The sequence below is a fragment of the Vigna angularis genome, chromosome 3 (genome assembly GCF_016808095.1).
Source record: "Vigna angularis cultivar LongXiaoDou No.4 chromosome 3, ASM1680809v1, whole genome shotgun sequence".
NCBI lineage: Eukaryota > Viridiplantae > Streptophyta > Magnoliopsida > Fabales > Fabaceae > Vigna > Vigna angularis.
In genome coordinates, this window is record NC_068972.1 from 21770870 (window position 1) to 21792550 (window position 21681).

The following is a 21681-nucleotide window of genomic DNA, read 5'->3' on the forward strand; positions in this document are numbered from 1 at the left end:
AAATGACTTGTGCAACTCTCTTTTGAGACTTTGAATCTCATTCTTGTCATGATCAACAATCAACATGCCATCAACATAAAGCAAGAGAATAACAAATTTTCAATTATGAAACTTCTTCACAAAAAAAAAATGATCGTAAGAAGCTTTGTCATACCTTGTGATTCATCATGAAGGAATCAAATTTTCTATTCCATTACCTTAGAGCTTGTTTGAGCCCATACAAGCTCTTTTTCAATTTGTAAACCAGATTCTCTTTACCTTTGACTACAAAACCTTCAGGTTGTTCCATATAAATATTTTCTTCTAAGTAACCATAAAGGAAGGTTGTTTTCACATATTATTGGTCAACTTCTAAATTTAAAGTTGTTGCCAAGCCAATTACAACTCTAATTGAAAGCATTTTAACCACATGTGAAAATACTTCTTTAAAAGCAGTGTTTTTAAAATTATTTCGCAAAGCAGTGTCTAGTGGATTATAAAAGATATATAATTTAAGTAAGATGTCTAGACGCTGATTTTTATGAAGGGTATATGGAAAATGTTTCAAAGAGCAAAGCAATTAAACACATTTTATATTGGTTCACTCAATCTTGAGCTATGTCCAGTTGTCCCTTAAGAACTCTTAAAGGGTTCTACTAATCTTTTAAAAGTTTACACGAGTTTTACCTTTTCAGGTTTACAACGAGTATTCTCACCAGTCTTGGTTCACCTAGTCAAGACGACTAGTTCGAGTTTAACTACTCCTCTTATATAAGTTTTTTAACCACTTTTGGTTTCAACCCTAGGCAACTCGTCTAGATTGTTTAACTCAACTGATCTAAACACCAAGTGTTTTAATTGTCTTTAGAATATACAATATAATAAGTGTTATGAGCAAATACAAATAGGTAACTCTCAAAGTGAAGATAAAATCAATACAAAGAAATATGAGATTTTGCTAAGGTTTCTTTCTCTAGAAAATATAGCCTCAAAGGATATATGAGCATAGTTACAACAAGCTTGTTTCAACATTCAAATTATCTCTATGTTATCCTTCTTGGCTTCCTTCAAGCTTTCATCTATTATAACTTTTCTTTAGAAATGGCCGTTAGACAGAGAGGTTGGCTTCATGTAGAGCTAAAAGCCTTTTAGGTGAGAAGTCAGACTCAAGTATACTTTGCAGGGGTACAATGCCATGTCATAGCCTTTATCAAAACATAACTTGTATGATGTGTCAGAGAAGAAGTCTTCAAGGGAAACATTCCCAGAATGTTCTTCATATCTCTCAACGTCTTTTTCTTGGGTGTAATGATTCCGATCAAGTCTTTTTGCATTTATGATATGCACAAATGTAAAGAATAAGATGTACAAGCATTGAAACACTTTATCGTACATGCATTAAATATTTTGAACATTGATAAACGTTAAGCCATATTACGTGTTCAAGACATTTTATCACTGGTAAACTCATTAATAAATGTATCATTTGGTTCAACATATGATTTACCAGACGGTGTAAAAACATTAGATGCTTACTTTCAAAAGCTATTTAAGATATGTAGCGTTTAACAAAATTTTGTTAGACAATACATTTCATAAGATGCTTGCTTGAATTAACACTATTTTGAATAAAACATACTTTAAGCTCTAGTGTGCTAATAAGATAGACACTTCTGTTCATAAAATGCTTGCTTGTAAGACGCTGTTCATTTAGATGTTGTTTGTAAAACGTTGTTTGTTACATATATCGTCTATTTGATTATTCTTTAATAAATACACTTTCTTTCATAAGACTTCGTTTATAAAACTTTGTTCATTAAACAGTGTAGTCAATAAAGTGTTATTATAAGCTTGTTTTTGTCTATAAAAGATGTTTCACAATATTTTTCTCTTAGATATTATTTCTTTAAGATAACCTTTCATTCAAAGTGATATTTCGTTTAGTGCTTATTGTAAACTTCAAAACCTGAGTTGCTAGACGATCTAATGTCTAGAAGTCTTGTATTAACATCTTTGTCTTGAGCCAACTTCACTTATTCAAAGGTATGGTTCTCATACAAGAATTTCATCTCCTCTTGCGTGACTTTGTACTACTTGTCTTTCTCTTGATGCGACATAGCTTCTTCATAACTTTCAGGCTCTCGCCCATTAATAAATAACACAAACTCATAGGGGAATTTTTTTGAAGGACATCTCTCTCTAGCAGATCTTCTCAAGAAAGGCTTCATAGTTGGTTCAAGAGGAGCTTGTTTAACTGGCTTAACTTGAGTCTTAAGCACATTAACCACATTCTCCAAATTTGCATTCACACTTCCCCATGATCAACAACCATGGCAAGAGGTTCTAGATTAACATCACACTAGTGCTAAAAACACTTTTTATAGCGACTTTTTATACTAGTTATAATCCACCGGTATAATAAATTATGCGATGACATATTTGTAAATATTATAAGACTTTCTATATTATTTCTAGCTTCAACCAGTATAAAAAGTGGATGCGGTGACATTTTGGTAATAAAATGGAAGAATTTCTAAACCGATTAGAATCAGAATTAGTATAGAAAGTGGCCAATTGAAATTTAGTAATAAATTGCAAAACCTTTCTATACTGGTTGGACCTAGAACTGGTGTAGAAAGTATCACAGTGACAATTTTGTAATAAATTACAAAATTTATTTATAAAATTATTATGGCTCTAATTTCATGACCTTTTTCATCTTCCAACATTCAATTATGAAATTTTTTCTTCTTCTAAACTTTCTTCATTCCACCAAGGTAATACTTTCACTCCTCACTCATTATTTATCCTTTTTTTTTTGTTTTTATCAACCAAAATAGTTTCTTTGTATATATAAGACCGTCCAATTCATTCACAACACGTGAAACCACCAAAATCACAAATGGAAAATGGTACGATGCAGTGTTGCCAGCTTCAGCATGTGTCCCCCACACTCGTTGATGTATGAGCTTCACAAGTTCTTCGCATGAGTTGACGGAGGTCACAACGCGATGCTAAATCACAAAGATAAGAACGAGAATGAGTAGGGTAAAATGAGGAAGATGGAGTGACTGGAAACATTAGAAGGGAGGTTGAATAATGTTTCTATATATCTTTTTCGAAGTTGATATTTTGATCGTAGTAGTTGAAGGTTGAATGATTCTCATAAGCTATTTAATCCTTTCCTTATGAACGTTGTTCTAATGGACGCGTTCATGGTCTTAACTTTAGCTCATCTCCCTAGCGTTTTGAAGAAACTGAATCTTAGACAAGGGAGTGTCTATTAGAAGGCGTGCATGTAAGTATTTGTTTTTCTCATGAGATGAACTTCCATAAATCATAAAACATAACACACAGACATTTTATACTGGTTCACGTAACTAAGCTACGTCTAGTTCTCCTCTAAGATAACTTAGAGGGTTTCACTAGATTTTCAAAGAACTTTAAAAAGGGTTTTCAAACAAATTCAACTTTTTATGATAGGGGATACTCTAAAAAAGAATCAACCAAACCTGCTCACGGGTTCACACTTTGTTGCTCTTTTGGAACGAGCTTGCTAAATCAACCCCTTTTAAACATAATTTTTTATTCATCTCCACTCCCTAAGGAAGCTACCTCAAATGGATAAGAACTTTGATTGGAAAATGCACCACAAGAACTTCACAACACCACAAACTAATGGAATTAGCACCAAATCCAGTTCTAACACTGCATTAGTAAAATAGTGATGACAACACCACTTTTTAAGCAAAGAAATTGGCACTTAGAATGTCAAAAAAATTTACAAGCAAGAAACAACTGTTCTAAAACACGTAGGGACTCAAAAGGAACCTAAGAAATGTGTTAGAATAGATTTCAGAAGCAAAGAAAAAGGTAGAATCAAGAAAAATGTAAAAATTGATGCTGACTGAACTTTCATGTTAAATTGGCCAAGTGCAATGAATAATTTGCATATTTTCACTTCAATGCACAATTAGCTCATGAACTTATTCAAACAAGTTTAATTATGCTTGTTACAACTACTCAAGGTCAATTTGCACGAGTTTATTGGCTTTTATTCTTGACAACCAAATAATTGTAACAAAGTAAAATATCTCACTAGAAGAATCATTGTGATTTGTTGATGAATTCAAGACCATGACAAGCCTTTTTATAGTTGTATGGGTTTGTAACAACTAATTAATTGAAACCAAAAGAGGGTTTAAAGTAAAATCATTTTAAGTTTTACCTTTCTATGATTTTTCTGCCAAATGTCTTTTTGGGTTTATATTTATTGACGTCTAATAGGGGAGTGTTATATTATTTAATGAAACTGGAATAAAGTATATTTGTCATGGAGGTTGTTGTTTTATAAAATATTCTATTGTAGAAGAAGCTGATAAGCAATTAGAGCACTACACAATCAACACACTCTTCTTGGAGTGAGTCGTGCTTACAAATCCTAGATTGTAAGCTGTGAGGACAACTTATAGTTATTAGTTAGTTATTTTTTAATGCATGTATGTTATTATTTAAGGTATTGGTCTTATACAAGTGTGATACAAGATTATAGTATTTTACAATCTTTTGGAGAGTATTTGTAACAATTGTAAAGGTTGTATGTAGGCTTATGTATATACAATGTAATGTTTTAAATATTGTTGGACAATTTAATATATGAATTGATTTGCTGCATTATTTGGTCTGGTGATTTTATGGAATTTGCAGGTAAATTGAATAGTTGTAATACAAAAAAATATTATAAAAAAAATCTAACTTTCTGTGATGTAGTTTACGTTACCTGTGATAATAAGTTTAAACGTCCACTTATTATGATAGGTAGCCAAATACGTGTCATAGTAAGCCACATATACTATGATAGGTAACAAAAAATAAGTCACAATAAGTTGGACCTACTATGATAGATGATCGTTTAATTTACTATGTATCAACTTTTGTACACATCTCATTACTCCTTCTAATCCTTTTAAAAAGTTAATAAAATATTCAATTTATAATAGAGGAACTATATTCTTTTAATTATTCTTGAAAAGTGGCTTCATTTCCGTTTATATGCTTAATTACACATATGATCAACATCTTAAACTTTTATAATACATAATTTCTTTTCCAATGTAATAGATTTAGCTAGATAAATAAAGTTTAAACATACATACACATATATATAAACGAAATATATTGATTATCTATTCACGCATAAATATATTTATTACATAAATTTAAACTTTTTTCGGTCTTCTAAACGTTCTCAGTAAATAGCATAATGATACTCTTAAAACGAAACTCTAATCTTTACTACTCACATACAACATAATACATGAAAGACTCACATACAACATAATATATATAGAAGACTCACGTACAAATTATTGTGCAAACCATAGATGTAAAATCAAACATACAACATAATATATCGAGCACAACCTTTCCCTATAGGATAATTGATGAACTGAGGGGGATTGTTTGTGTTCAAACATAATCTTATTTCTATGAGACGGTCAGGATATGATATTGAACATAATAGTTGTGGTTTAAGACTAAAGAATCTCCTTATGGCCGAGATGAAAGCCTTTCTATGATACCGATACCTGCATTTTGAAGTATTGCTATAAGATTACTTCTTCTGTAAATATCCAATGCATGCTCGAAAAAATCAAACGATTTCATATTAGAGCATGTCCCATGCTTTATCCATTGATAAGACCAAACCACATCGTCATCCCCAAAATAATTTGGTCAGTCTCTTTCCAGCTGACTTTTTATTGTTGTGATCTAATAATAAAATAAATAACAATAAGTGTCATCTTTCCAATACCATATCAAAATTATACTATATTCAAAAATTTAAATGAAAAATTTAGCTCAGAAATATTTAATGGATTATATATATTACAATCACGTGGTGGTGGCTTGAAATAGTTGGATGGCCACAAGCCATGTATTGTGAACGTTGGTCTTATTTTGGTTGTGTTGCAGTGATTTATGGAACAAAATCCTATTGGCCAAATTTCTACCATCTAGTCAAATCCTTTACTAGAATCATGAAATAAGAAAAACACAATGAAAACAAAAAAAATATTCATTATGAATGAATATATTATGGAGAATAAGAGAATATTTTATGGAGATGAGGAGAATGAGTAAGCAAATGATGTCTATTTATAGTTTATTTATGTTGTAAAAGCTAGTTCAATAATGTTGGCAAATAAACTTTATTAATTTTTTGTAATACATTAATTACACAATATCAAATTTTAATCTAAAATATTGTACTATAATTTGTGTCAAAATTATCAACAATATTTTTCTCCCTATTTCATTAATGACTTTCTTAATATTTAAATTTTATATTATATATATATATATTATCAATTTCATTTTAAATTATAAACAATCTCAACTTATGTTTTTTTATAATTAGTGGACATATCATGAATGCTAACTAGCCTAACTAATTGTAAACTTTAAATTATAAACAATTTCAACTTATGTTTTTTTTATAATTAGTGGACATATCATGAATGCTAACTAGCCTAACTAATTGTAAACATATCTCATGTGCAAAGCATGAAAAACATGTATTATGGAGGGAACATTAGAGTTAGGAATTTCAAGTGCTCAGTGTCTAGTTATATTTTCTTTTCAGTCAGGACAATAATTATATGTTTTTTTTTTATAATTAGTGGACATATCTGGAATGCTAACTAGCCTAACAAGCCTAGGCTAGTTAGGAACTAGTCACAATATAGTATTTATTGTCCTGACTGAAAAGAAAATATAACTGACACTAGACACTTGGAATTCCTAACTCTAATGTTCCCTCCATAACACATGTCTTCCATGCTTTGCACATGAGATATGTTTACAATTAGTTATGCTAGTTAGCATTTGTGATATGTTCACTAACTATAAAAAAACATAAGTTGAAATTGTTTATAATTTAAAATTAAATTGATATGTATACTATTAAATTTAAATATTAAGAAAGTCACTGATGAAATAGGGAGAAAAATATTGTTGATAATCTTTTTTTATTTTGACACAAATTATAGTAAAATATTTTAGATTAAAATTTGATTTTGTGTAATTAATGTATTACAAAAAATTAATAAAACTTATTTGCCAACATTCTTGAATTAGCTTTTACAACAAAAATAAATAGATATCATTAGCTCACTCATTCTCTTCATCCTTCGTAATATATTCATTCATAATGAATTTTTTTTTGTTTTCATTGTGTTTTTCTTATTTCATGATTCTACTAAAGGATTTGACTATTGGACGATGGTAGAAATTTGACCAGCAGTATTCTGTCCCATAAATCATTGCAGCACAACAAAAACAAGACCAATGTTCACAATACATGGCTTGTGGCCATCCAATTATTTCAAGTTACTGCCACGTGATTGTAATATATTTAATCCATTAAATATTTCTGAGATAAATTTTTCATTTAAATTTATGAATATAGTATAATTTTGATATGGTATTGGAAAGATGACACTTATTGTTATTTATTTTATTATTAGATCACAACAATAAAAAGTCAGCTGGAAAGAGACTGACCAAATTATTTTGGGATGACGATGTGTTTTGGTCTTATCAATGGATAAAGCATGGAACATGCTCTAATATGAAATTGTTTGATTTCTTCGAGCTTGCATTAGATATTTACACATAAAGTAATCTTATAGTAATACTTCAAAATGCAAGTATCTCACCTAATGGTCGGTATAATAGAAAGGCTTTCATCTCGGTCATAAGGAGATTCTTTGGTCTTAAACCATAACTATTATGTTCAATATCATATCCTGATCGTCTCATAGAAATAAGATTATGTTTGAACACAAACAATCTCCCTCAGTTCATCAATTGTCCTACAGGGAAAGGTTGTGCTCCATATATTATGTTGTGTATTTGATTTTATATCTATGGTTTGCACAATAATTTATTCGTGAGTCTTCTATATATTATGTTGTATGTGATTCTTTCATGTATTGTGTTGTATGTGAGTAGTAAAGATTAGAGTTTCTTTCATTGCATAAACAGTTTTTTTCTAACACAACAAAAACAAAATTCTCATGTTGACACACTGACTCCCTTTCAAAATGCTAGGATTAGATAATATTTCTAGCTTTACCTGGAAGAAATCTCCTTTTGCCAATAGAAAATAGTCTTTTAATGCCTTCAAGTGGCCATTCAAGTCAGCACGTACAACCACAAGCTGCAGAAATGAATGGAAAAGAAATTGAAGGCTCCGAACAGAAATGGTTCAAAAATTAATAAATACATGAACAGAAGATTTATGTTAAGCACCTGCCAGAGATGACTGGCTGCAATAGTCTGAACAGAGTCCACAGCACATTCAAATGATCTTTTATGAAATTCAGATGATTCCTGTGGAAAGTCAATAACGAGTTTGTCTAAAATGTCAATAGTAAAGAATGATTAATTAGTCAGTTAGTTAGAATGAAGAACTATGACACATAAAAGGCTGCCAACAATCCAACTATTTAATAAAACAGGTTTGGAAAATCAGCATCTGAGATTGAGTTAAATGCAGGACATGAAAACCTTTAGGTTCAGAAGCATTGCTTCAATCTTATCTGCCTCAGATTGTGGAAGCAAATCATCTCCTATTCCCATATTAATTGCAGGTTCCCTATGAAAATGAAAACGCCCCGCTAATCCATGTATCTTCTGAAAACTTTTAGGCATTTGAGGATGCACAGCATCCCCAGACTGGAAGGAGGGACTTGGATTTCATAGAACCCTAACAGCTTTTCCAGCAAAAAGAATTGATTCAGCAACACGCATAGGTATATATTCTGGCAGCATATCCTGCAAAACAAAATGTATAAATAGTAAAATTTGTATACAACAACCATTAGTAACCTGTCAATATAAAGTTAGGACAATTAGAACTCCTGAACTGAACTGGACAAAAATTAAAGAATGAAACATGGAATCCATTGATATATAAAAGTGAGCTTACAAACACTAAGCAATATTCATGAAAAAAAATTACGTTTATTTGAAGGAATATTGCATACCAATGAATGACATTCCCAAGAATACTATAACAAAAAATGCTATTCCTGAGTACATTAAAAAATATGTTGGGTTAGATTTTAATATTCCTGGGAATATCTTTTAAAATTCAAAATCATTAAGAGTAGAAACAGAAGCTATAATTGGGTTAGAAAACAATTTTCCAAATTCCAATGGAAATATTACTTTCCCAACCATAGTATAGGAACAAAAATGAAGAAAACACAAGGTATTACTACTTTCCAGGTCTGAAACAGGACATAGGAAAACTCTTTTATGGATTATAACAAACATGGAAATATTACATTCCAAAGTTCACATTCTCAGCAATAAATTTTTAAACATTGAAACAAACACACTCAAAAGAAATAGCCATGACATGACCAGAATTAGCTAACAATACCAAAGAAATATGAAAGCCTAAGTGCCAATCAGACAATGATGCATCATCGGTTGACATGCGTGCCAACTTTTCCGAGATGTCTGGATGAGATGAGTTGCTTCCTACATCTCTATCTTCTTGCCTGAAAAGCAAATGAATGAGGTCAAATACATAATTACAAAGGAATCGTAAATAAGAGTTCTCTAAACCTAAGAAACCAGAAATTATCAATACCACCAAATTAATCACAAAGTTTAAAAGTGAAGAAGATGAACTAATATCCAGATAAATTAGTTTTCATGTACCAAACACATCATATATTTTACTAGCATAGTTTTCTTCTTGTTTGGAAGGGAGAAATCAGAGGTGATAAAGCCTTTCAGCTTTTGATGATTTTGGTGATGGGTTGTCTCAGGTATACAATATAATGGATAATGTTGAATTATGGGGCTTTTCAGTGTGGAGACAGAGTAAAAATAAAAGAAAAAAAATTAATATGAAACTGATATTCACCAGGTATGATGTGATGTTCCATAATGTTATGATATGATCATAAAAAGTAGAGTACTAACCCTTTATCTATACTAATCAGACTCCAACTAACAGGAGACCAATCATAAGATGTTAGGTTCTTTAATCAAGAACCTAATGTAACTCACTTCTCTTCACTCAAACACCACACAAGAGTACTGAAAACAATGATTCTTTATTCATCAAACAGTCAAAGATACAATGCAGAGAGCTTAACCTCTCCCAATCAGGTTACACATTCCTGACGACCAAAAGTATTTACTTCGCTAGCTCCCTCAACCTACCCTCTCGGCCCCTATATACAACCCTCCTAACTACCCACTCTAACTGCCTTGGCAGTTAGGTTGTGTATCGGTATGTGTACCGGTTTTCCTTCTACTATATACCAATAAAGGCCTATCAATACCCCCCTCGCCTAAAACAACCTTGTCCCCAAGGTTGAATTCAGGATACTGTTCCTGAATAGTAGCCACATCTTCCCAGGTCGCTCCCTCAGGGCCTCCTTCTTGCCACTCTATCAGGACTTGGGGGACTGCAACTTCACCCAACTGCCGTTGCCTCCTTTCCAAAATTCGCACAGGCCAAAATAGGGGCCCCTCAGCTTGCAGCTCCCTTGGTAATTCCTTTTCCACTATCTGCTCCCCCACCGCCTTCTTTAACTGAGACACGTGAAAGATCGGATGAATCCTAGCTGTCTCGGGCAACTGTAGACGAAAAGCAACCTTGCCCACCTGTTGTAACACCTGGAAAGGCCCAAAGTAACGTGCTGCAAGTTTAGGATGTAAACGGGTTGGCATGGAAGTCTGCCTGTGGGGCCTGATCCGCAAATAAACTCAGTCGCCCACCTTAATATCCGCTTCCCTCCTCTTTTTATTCGCCTGTTGTACCATAGCCTCCTGCGCTTGCTTAAGATGTTGCTGCAATTGCCGCAGCGCTTCATCACGAGTAATCAAATCTTGCGCCACCGTTTCAACCGCTGTTTCCCCTGGAATAAATCGACTCAACGCTGGTGGGGAACGTCCATACACAATCTCAAAAGGGGAACATCTCGCTGCAGCCTGATAACTGGTATTGTACCAGTATTCTGCCCAAGGTAAAACCGTCTTCCATCCCCTGGGTTGTTCGGAACAAAAACACCTCAAATACCCCTCAAGAATCCTATTCACCACCTCTGTTTGACCATCCGTTTCTGGATGGTACGCTGTACTCATTTTGAGCTGGGTACCCTGCAGTTTAAAGAGTTCTTTCCAGAATATACTGAGAAATAGAGGGTCCCTATCACTTACAATCGATGTAGGAATCCCATGTAATCGGACTACCTCTTGAGTGAACGTCTCTGCCACTGTACGTGCTAAATAAGGATGTCTCAACGCGATAAAGTGGCCATACTTACTCAGTCTATCTACCACCACTAAGATAGCGTCAAAGCCTTGAGATTTGGGCAGCTTAACAATAAAATCTAGGCTCACCTCTTCCCAAATCGCCTGCGGAATGCGCAGCGGTTGTAATAACCCTTGAGGTGATGCTGCCAGATACTTATGTTGTTGGTAGATCACGCACGCAGCCACGAATTCGGTCACCGTTTTTTTCATCCCCACCCAATATAAGGACTGAGCGATTCTCCTGTATGTTCGAAATACTCCCGAATGTCCCCCAGTGTTAGTCACGTGAAATTCAGCTAACAATCTAGGAATCCAGCTGGATTTGGCCGACAAAACCAACCTCCCCTTATAATGCAAGCGGTCCTTCTCCAAAGTATAGGCCGCATGTGTATTCGGATCCCTTCTTACATCTTCGATGATCCTTCTAAGTGTGTCATCCGCCTCTACTTCCTTCAAAACGTCTTGGAAATCATGCCAATAAGGTCGGGATATAGTGCTCATCTCCAGCTCTTCCATCTCCCCTTCGCCCTTTCTAGACAAGGCATCCGCTACTTTATTTGCACTCCCCGGTTTGTACACTATGTCAAAATCATAGCCCATCAATTTGGCTATCCAATTCTGCTGACTATAAGTTGTAATCCTCTGCTCCAACAGATATTTAAGGCTGCGCTGATCTGTATGCACCACAAACTTTCTCCCCAACAGATACGGCCTCCAGTGTTGAATGGCCATCACCAAAGCCATTAATTCCTTTTCATAAATGGATTTTGCCAGAGATCCTGTGGACAAAGCTCGGCTAAAAAACGCAATGGGCTTCCAGTTTTGCATCAAGACCGCACCAACACCTCCCCCTGAAGCATCGCACTCGAGGTGAAACTCCTGAGTAAAATCAGGTAGTACTAAAACTGGTGCAGATGTGATAGCGGCCTTCAGGGCTGCCATGGCTGTTTCGGCTTTCTCCGTCCACTCATACTTCCCCTTTTTTAACAACTCCGTTAATGGTCTGGCCAGTTCCCCATATTTCTGCACAAATTTTCTATAGTAACCTGTCAAACCCAAAAAGCCTCTCAAAGCTTTCAAGTTCTTCGGTGCTCCCCATTCTACGATTGCTTTAATTTTATCTTGGTCCATCTCCACCCCCTGCTCCGAAATCTGATGACCCAGATAATGGACCCGTCGCTTTCCAAACTCACATTTCTTTGGATTTGCAACCCACCCGTGCTGTTCCAGTAGCTGCAACACCATCTTCAAATGCGTCAGATGTTCGTCCCAAGTGGGGCTGTAAACCAGAATATCGTCGAAGAAGACGAGCACCCACTTCCTCAAATAAGCTGCCATTAAATCATTCATCGCACTTTGGAAGGTGGCCGGCGCATTTGTTAGCCCAAATGGCATCACCAGAAACTCGAAGTGGCCTTGGTGGGTTCGGAAGGCCGTCTTCGAGATATCCGCGGCGCCCATCCTTATCTGATGATAGCCGGCCTTCAGATCCAGTTTGGAGAAATATCTGGCCCCCTTGAGTTCATCCAACAATTCCTCAATAACTGGGATCGGAAATTTATCCGAAACCGTGGCTTTGTTCAGAGCCCGGTAGTCCACGCAAAACCGCCAACTCCCGTCCTTCTTCTTTACCAAAATGACTGGACTCGAGTACGGGCTCTGACTGGGTCTTATAATGCCCGCTTTCAGCATGTCAGTAACTTGCTTCTCAATCTCCTCTTTCATTAGATATGGATATCTATATGGCCGGACATTGATAGGATTTGTTCCTTCTTTCAATACTATTTTATGCTCCAAATTACGACTAGGAGGCAACCCTTCTCTCTCCTGGAACACGCGTCCGTGGGCTTGCAGGACAGCTCGTAATTCCACTACCTGTGCTGCTGTCAAATCGTGCGCCACCTCACCCCCTGTTTCCTGCTCCACTACACCTAACTCCCATACGAGTGCCCATGAGTCACCATCCATTATCTTCCATAATTCTCTGGGTTCCACCAGCTGTCGAGATAAGGCGGGGTCTCCCCGGATAGTTATCTTCTCGTTCCCCACTCCAAACCTCATCGACATCTCCCGCCAATTGATTACGACTTCTCCCAGTTTAGCCAACCAGGCAATTCCCAAGACGACGTCCACACCCCCCAATTCAAACACATACAACTCTTCTTCCACCGTAGTGACGCCCAAACTTATTCGAACTTTCTCGCATCTCCCCCTCGTCACTTTCTTATGCCCATCACCCAAACTCACAGTATACGATGGAGTATCCATCACTGGCAGCTCCAACTCCTCAACCACTCTCCGGCTAATGAAGTTGTGACTGGCCCCACTGTCAATTAGGATTACTACTCGCTTTTCCTGGATTAATCCTGTCAACTTCATCGTCTTTGGCGGCATTAACCCCTCCGCGGAACATGCCGAGAGTTCCATCGGTTTTGTCTCCTCGCCTGCGTCTTCCTCCGATTCTTCCCCCTCGTCCTCCGCCAACAATAAGACCCTCAGGTTTTTCTCTGAGCACCGATGGCCTGGAGCGAAAGGGCCCCCACATTGGAAACATCTCCCTTCTGCCCTCCTTTTTAGGTACTCTGGGTACGGTAAGTTTCGTACCATTCTTCCTCCTCCTCCGCCTCCGGTAATCGTATTTCCCCTCGCGTTGGTGTTACTGGCCATTGACGACCCTACCTGTCTGGTGGCTCCTCCCCCCTCTGCCCCACTGGACCGACTTGCAGAGTTACGATCCCCGTCTCCCCTAACGATCGTTGAAGAAGCTCGTACACTCACCGGGTTCACCCTTCCTCCGTGCCAGACTACACCCCGTGCACGGTTCATTGCGTCTTCCACGTCCCTCGCAACCCTTACCGCACTCATGAAACCCTGGGGATCTTGGATTCGCACCTGCCCTTTTATCTCTTCCTGTAACCCAGCTAGGAAGAACCCCAATATCAACTCCTCCGATAACCCCTGTGTCTGTCCCAATAGCATCTCAAAGCTCCTAACGTATTCCTCAACTGTGCCTCCTTGCCTTAATGTGGCTAATTGTTCGTATACGGTGCCCCTAAACCCTCCTCCAAAGCGGTTAATCAGTCCCGCCTTCAGACCCGTCCAAGAACGATTCTTGGTCTTCTCTTTCCAATATTTGAACCAGTAACTCGCGCTCCCCTCCATACTGATGTAGGCCAGTTCTACCTTATCTTCCTCTGCCACCTTTTGAATATCAAAGAATCGTTCCGCCCGGTTAATCCAGCTATGTGGTTCCACTCCTTCAAACGAAGGTAACTCGACCCTTTTCCGCCAGTTTTGGTGAATTCCCCCGTTATCGTACCTTACTTGGTTATCATTCACTGAACTGCTACTTCCATCCGAGCCACCCCCTTGATTATTGTGGCCTCCACCTGTCCCTCTTATCAGTTGCTGTATATCGCGCCTGATCGCCGTTGTCTCCTCTTTGATTCCCTCCACCGTCATCTCCAAATTGTCCAATCTTTCCTCCGTCTGGCTTCCCATGGCTGATTCCTCTCCTCCTTGTATCCGGCAGGTCGGACCAAATGTTAGGTTCTTTAATCAAGAACCTAATGTAACTCACTTCTCTTCACTCAAACACCACACAAGAGTACTGAAAACAATGATTCTTTATTCATCAAACAGTCAAAGATACAATGCAGAGAGCTTAACCTCTCCCAATCAGGTTACACGTTCCTGACGACCAAAAGTATTTACTTCGCTAGCTCCCTCAACCTACCCTCTCGGCCCCTATATACAACCCTCCTAACTACCCACTCTAACTGCCTTGGCAGTTAGGTTGTGTATCGGTATGTGTACCGGTTTTCCTTCTACTATATACCAATAAAGGCCTATCATAAGATGATACAATATGGCAACTAATCCTAAAAGTTAGTGAGAAAATAGGTTTATCCTAAAGGATAATCCAATATATTATAAGATATGATCAAGATGATATAAGATGTTTCCATACATTATAACATATGAAACAAATAAGTATTATTTAGTCAAGATCCAGTCATGGTGACAATAACATATAACAGAAACTATTGAAATATAGCATAGGCTACAATCGTTTATATAAATTATGACAATGCTTGATAATAATGTTAATAATAATAATAATAATAATAATAATAAAATAGTAATAATTACTATTATCAATACTTATAACCAATTTAATAGTGTGATACATCAATCATGGAAATAAAATATTTTCAACAACGGCCTTCAAAAAGTCTGGATGTCGTGGATAATTAACAAAATAGATCTTACTCTCAACACCATTTTTGCAATATAACACCACCAGATCAGTCTACCCCTGTAATTGTTTTGAGACACAATTACATGCATATCAACCGTAGACATACTAAAAATTAATACCGAGTTACCTCCTAATGAAAAATTCTCCATGCTGGTCTTGAAGAATCCCATAGACCATCCACGATGCAAGCTGGTTATACATGACCAGGTGTCCATGCCAAAGAAGCCTAAGCTTTGGACAAGAATAGCCGAAAAAAGTTAATAAGAATTAATCACGGGTGTAAGCAGAAGACTGACGCGATGTTTTAAGGATGAGAAAAAACAAATTAGTCCCAAATAATATCCACCATTAACCTACCCAACAAGTATTTTTACTTCACACCTATGTTTTTTATACTACATTAAAGATTTGTAGTGACTAACAGAAATAAAACATTCATGACTTAACAATTAAAAACCCAAGATGTTTTTGGACTACTAGTCTAATACAAACAACAAAATTTAGAGGCTAATAATCACATAGTTGGAATGACATAACCTGCATCTTAACACTACCTAGAATACTATGCAACAAAAGAATTGCATACCTTTGCATGCAAGTCTGTAACTCAGGCACTCCACAATGGCATCTTTTATGCAGAAGATTAAGAAGTTGACCTCCACGAATATCATCACGTTCAATCTCCAGGACGAGTTCGTACAGAGGAGGCAAAAGGCAAAAAAACTGGAAAAGAAATCAAATCAATGTCTAAATAAACTGAAAAGAGAAAACATAAAAAATTACCTTGTTAAGGCCCTGAGTAACTGTCGCCAAGATAGGCATGGTTTCGGACAATAACTTCTGTTCAATATGCAGAACCGCAGACCTATAAACTGAGAGCACTTCAACAATGCCATTGGCTAGGGCCCTACGATACACACTTTCCTTCTCCTTTTTCTCCAAAGGGTTCGTATTCGCAGACCTTATCCAACTTAAGTTCCTGCACTTGGCTGAAAACCGCTCCATCTCCCTATAATAAAACCCCAACACGATGATCCTCTCAATAAGTTCTCTGCACCCAACACAATCCATTAGAAAGTTTCAATTTTCAGCGTACCCATAAAAAATTACCCTCCAAAGTAAAAGAATTGTACTCTGGGATTTAGAAAAAAGAACGAATAAATTAAAAGATGGAGTTAGAACCTGTCACTTGGGTCGATAAAAGAGATGTCGGGAGCGAGCTTGAAAGTGCATTCATCGGAGATGGGGGCTTCGGCGGTGAGGTGGTCCCGCCGGTCGACGATTAAGTCTCCGGTGTAGCCCAGTAACGCTAGCAAAAGCTCATGCAACATTGTTGTCTCTTGAGAATTTAACCTATTGCTTGCGGAGAAAATACATGAGTTGAGGAAATTGGAACTTTTGGAGAACAAGGGTTAGATTGGATCAGAGTGATTTGAAAATCTGTTTTAAGTGTGAAGCAAGTTCAAAGCGAAAGTTCAAAAAGCATTGAGCAGCCTAAGGACTATTTTTCCTGTTGAGCCACTCCCAAAACACTACCGCTGGTAGCTTTACTGTATTTTTTAAAACACAAACAAAAATATCATAAAATTTTCTGAGTAATGTATCCAGTATAAGATTTTAATTTTTGCTTTTCTTTAACTAAACATGTGGATTTTAGTTTGGTTTACTTTGGAAATAAAAAACTTTATTTGCTAATTCTCTAAAAGGTATTTTAAATAATAGTAAAAAAATAAAAAATTACAATTTTTGAAATAATTCCTTATTTAAGGAGTTGCTAAAATAATGAGACTGAATATTTTAATTTTAAAATAATTCAATAATATAAATAAAATTTCATAAATTTGTCTTATTATTTAAAATAATCATCATCTCTCTAAAATTCGTTCTTTGAGATTCTTTTTCTTTTCTCTAAGATTTATGACTCCTAACTCCTAACTCATTTATTTGACAATCAGGAAGCTTCTAGAATATCACGGCAGTGAATTTTTCGGTCCTTATTGATCAATTTTCATTTTAGAACAAGTAAGTTTCTGCTCTTTTTTTCTTAATTCGTAGTTTAAGACGCATGTGACCAGACTTTTCTCGCATGTGTCATCTACTTCTCTTTTTTAGCTCTTCGTCGATCAGAGGTTCTAAGGACTTACTCTGATAATGTTTTTGTGATTTCTAAGTTTTTCTAGAATTCCTTAAGCTCGAAGCAAAGATAGTATACTACATAAAACGAGGTAGCATTCCTGTTAAGATAAATAAATATATATATATAACAAAGATTAAAGTCTCATTAAAAATTATTACATTTATTTGAAAAATATATATAGGTTTACTAATTTATGTAATCTAAGTATATTAACTTTTAGTTAACAAAAACATTCTGATTATATATATATATATATATATATATATAAAAACGAAATATATTGATTATCTATTCACTCGTAAATATATTTATTACATAAATTTAAACTTTTTTCTCTCTTCTAACAAATGTTCACAATAAATAGCATAATGATACTCTTGAAATGTGAGAAATAAAGATGTAAAAGGAATGACCAATAGATTGATGGTACTATATCTATAAAAATAAGTGGAATTAAACTGATAATATAAAATTTTGAAGCGGGTGAATTTAAGTCGGTTCGGTAGCTAGCTACTAATATAAATAAACTTAAAGAATATTAATTTATAAACTTCTGGATTAGTCTCAGTTTAAAAAATAACAAATAATATAATTTATATACTTAGTAATTATATCTAAAATTTAAAAGTATTTTTATTAAATAATAATCAAGATAATTCGTTAAAAAGTCAAATAAAAAACTTAACTTATTTAATTTTGGGTAAAATTATTGCAATTATTTTTTTGGAAAGGTTTAATCATTTGGAGGTTCATAAGAATCTAAAATTGATCATCTTCTCTCTCGGCGTCTTAATTGGATTTATTTTGTGAAAATTATAATAATTAGACCTTTGTCGTTAAATTGGGCCGATGTTAATCTATGATTGGTGTGGCATGATGGACTATGTTTTTAATTGACGTGAACTATATTACTTGTTGTATGTGATTCTGATGTGGATATTTTTCTTTTAAAAAGAATTTGAAAAGAATGAATGAAATATTAAAAATGAATTGGGGTTCAAATTGTTTGAGATTGGGAAAACTTCCTTATTAAATTGTAGGGGTTCATGGAAATTGAAAATCAATTGCATAAATTAGAGATTCAATTTAAAAAGTTAGAGTTCATATTCACAACTAACATTGATAGATTCCCGAAGTATGTATCACGATGTCTGCAGGCTGAGTTGACAAGATGTTTCTGGTGACTTGGAGATTGTTTTCAACGGTGTTTCTACCTTCCCGCTTAGCTTCTTGTGATGTTGGTTCAAAATCATATTTTTCTTTTTCAGAGAAGATGAGTTTAGGGGATGAGAAAGCAATGTGGGGCTTAAATGGTGATTCTGCGTGAGGTGAAGGTTGGTTATAATTGTTAATCTAATCTCACTTTGCTCAAAAAGATCTCTGGCTAAGTAAGACCCATATTTTAAGTTGCTTGGATTTGAAAACAAAATCATAATTATGCATAATAAAGTGCATCTAAAGCAATCGTAATAGCTGGAATTGTAAATAAAAAGCAATTAAATTGTGCTGGAAAGTAAAGTGCAGAGCATGAGTTAAAAGGAATATTTGAATTAAAAACCACCTTTATTAACATGATATGTTAAATATTAAAATTACAATGGATTAACAAATATTATAACGATTTTAAATTATAATTTTTATTTAAAGAAGTTCCTACCATACACGGTTGGTTTCTCACAATGGCAGAAGATAAGAGAAATTTCTTTTATCTGCAATGACAATATTTCTTATATGAAAGGGTGACAACATAGAACATTAATTAAGCTACAACACCTCAAGAACATCACCCATTTTCCTTCTGTTGAATCAAATATTGTTAATCATCCATGGCACAAAGGAATAAGTCATTTCGTTTTAGGATCCCATGATTATCATTATCTTCTGAATTATTCGCTCGTAAAAGATACACCAAAATCTCCTTTCCACTCAGACACAAGTGTATCTATTTATAGACCATCTAAGCATTGTTTCGTTGAACCTTCAAAGCCATTTTCTCCTAGCCTTACAAAAACTAAAGTAGCCTAAAGAGTTGAACCTTACGACTCTGTCAATGTCAGCGAATGAACCCTAATTTTCTAAATTGAATACTTAATTTCTAATTACGAAAAATCTCTCAAATCGCGAGACCAATTCGCGAAGCCAGCTTCATTCTCGTTTCCTATTCACGATTCAACATGCACTAAACCAAATCACAGACTAGCAAAAACTCTAGAATCTCAAATTGTGTCGTCATCACGATTTAACCTACAAAACCCTTGCACATCCAAAACCCTAAATTCCCAAATTCAAACCCCAATTTGTGCAATTGATTCTCAATTTCCATCAACCCTACAATCTCATAACGAAGTTTTTCCAATCCTTAATTCGAACAAATGGAATACCCAGTTCATTCCCAATATTTTATTCATTCTTTCTAATTTCTTTTTTTAAAAATAAAATTAAATATTCATGTAGACCCAGTAATACAGTCCACGTCAACTAAAAACATACATCACCATGCCACATCAACCTTCCATCAACCCTGTTGGGTCCGATTTAAAGACAAAGGTCTAATTATTGCAATTTTCACAAAATAAGAACCCACTTGTTGAAACGCCGAAAAAAAATGATCAATTTGAGATTCCATCGCAATATGAAATTGCCGAATGATTAAATTTTCTGGAAAAATGTAGTTTCATACCACTTTTTCTTTTACTACCATTTGATTCTTTGTTTTAATAATAAAATATTCTATTTAATATATAAAAATAAATATAAATGAATATTAGAAATAAAATAATAATATTTTTGAATGTGAAATGAAGTATAATAAAAACATAGTGTCCAAGGACCGGGTCCTTATTTTTCCACTGATACTGTTAGGAGCGGGTGACGAAGTTACGTCTCCCAGTATTTCATTACGGATCAATATAATTGTATGGGGAAAAGAAGCTGAGAAAAAAATGTGAACAAATAAATAAAGAACGAACTATTTAGTTGGACAGAAAAAATTTTAAAAATTCGGAAACAAATAAAGAATAATATATTTTATAAACAGTAATATTTTATATTGATTATTTTCTATATATATATATATATATTTATATATATGTAAAATCCTAGCAAAATGGTATTTTAGAAGTGGTGGTAGTCTAAAAAAAATAGTGAGACTCGATTATTTTAATGTTAAATAATTTTATTATAAATAGTTTTGTTAAAAACGGGTTTCATTATTTTAAAATATATCATCTCTCTAGAAATCACTTTTCTAGAGTTCTCTACCTTCTCTCCAAGAGTTCTAACTCTTGAGTCATCTATTTGACGATCAGGGGGTACTTAATCGACAACGACAACGAGGTCTACAAATCTAACCGATTAGTTTCTTCAATAGAGCAAATAAGTTTCGACTCATTTTCCCCTTCAGTTCCTAAATTTGTTTTAGAGGAATATTTTACTATTACACGTGTAATCATGCATCTCCTATACATTCTTGATTCATCTAGAATTCTAAGGACTTTGTCCATTTTCAATTTGGTATTTCGTAGCTTCGTCTAAGTATTTCTTACAGTTCAAGTAATCGGTGAAGCATTTTTAGAGTTAGGCAGTTTCTTTGAGAGGTAAGGGAAGCTTGAACTTGTTTTAGATTATTGTGTTGATCTGAATTTAATATATCTATGTAGTATAAAATGAATTCCATGTATTTGTATTGGTTGTTCTAGTGATGTTTGAGTTTTAAATGATGATCCAAGGTGGTTTGACATTTGAATGCTTGGTGTGATATGTTTAGATTGTTTTACTATTATAATTATGTGTTTGGAGGTTGTATTGTGGTTTAAATGGTGATCTTAAAGTGGTTGGAGTAATGAAGAGTAAATTACTTGAGTTTCAAGCTTAAAAGAGGGGTTTTGGTGAGTGAAATTGAGAATTTATTATTTGAGTGATATGGGAACTGGTCTAGGACTGTTATGTGGTTAATTGG

At 34.8% G+C, this 21681-nt stretch overlaps 1 pseudogene; it reads right to left on the reverse strand.

Annotated features, from left to right (window-relative positions):
• Positions 1–915: 915 nt before the first annotated feature.
• Positions 916–17110, reverse strand: LOC108324083 (gamma-tubulin complex component 4 homolog; annotated as a pseudogene).
• Between the last annotated feature and the right edge of the window lie 4571 nt (positions 17111–21681).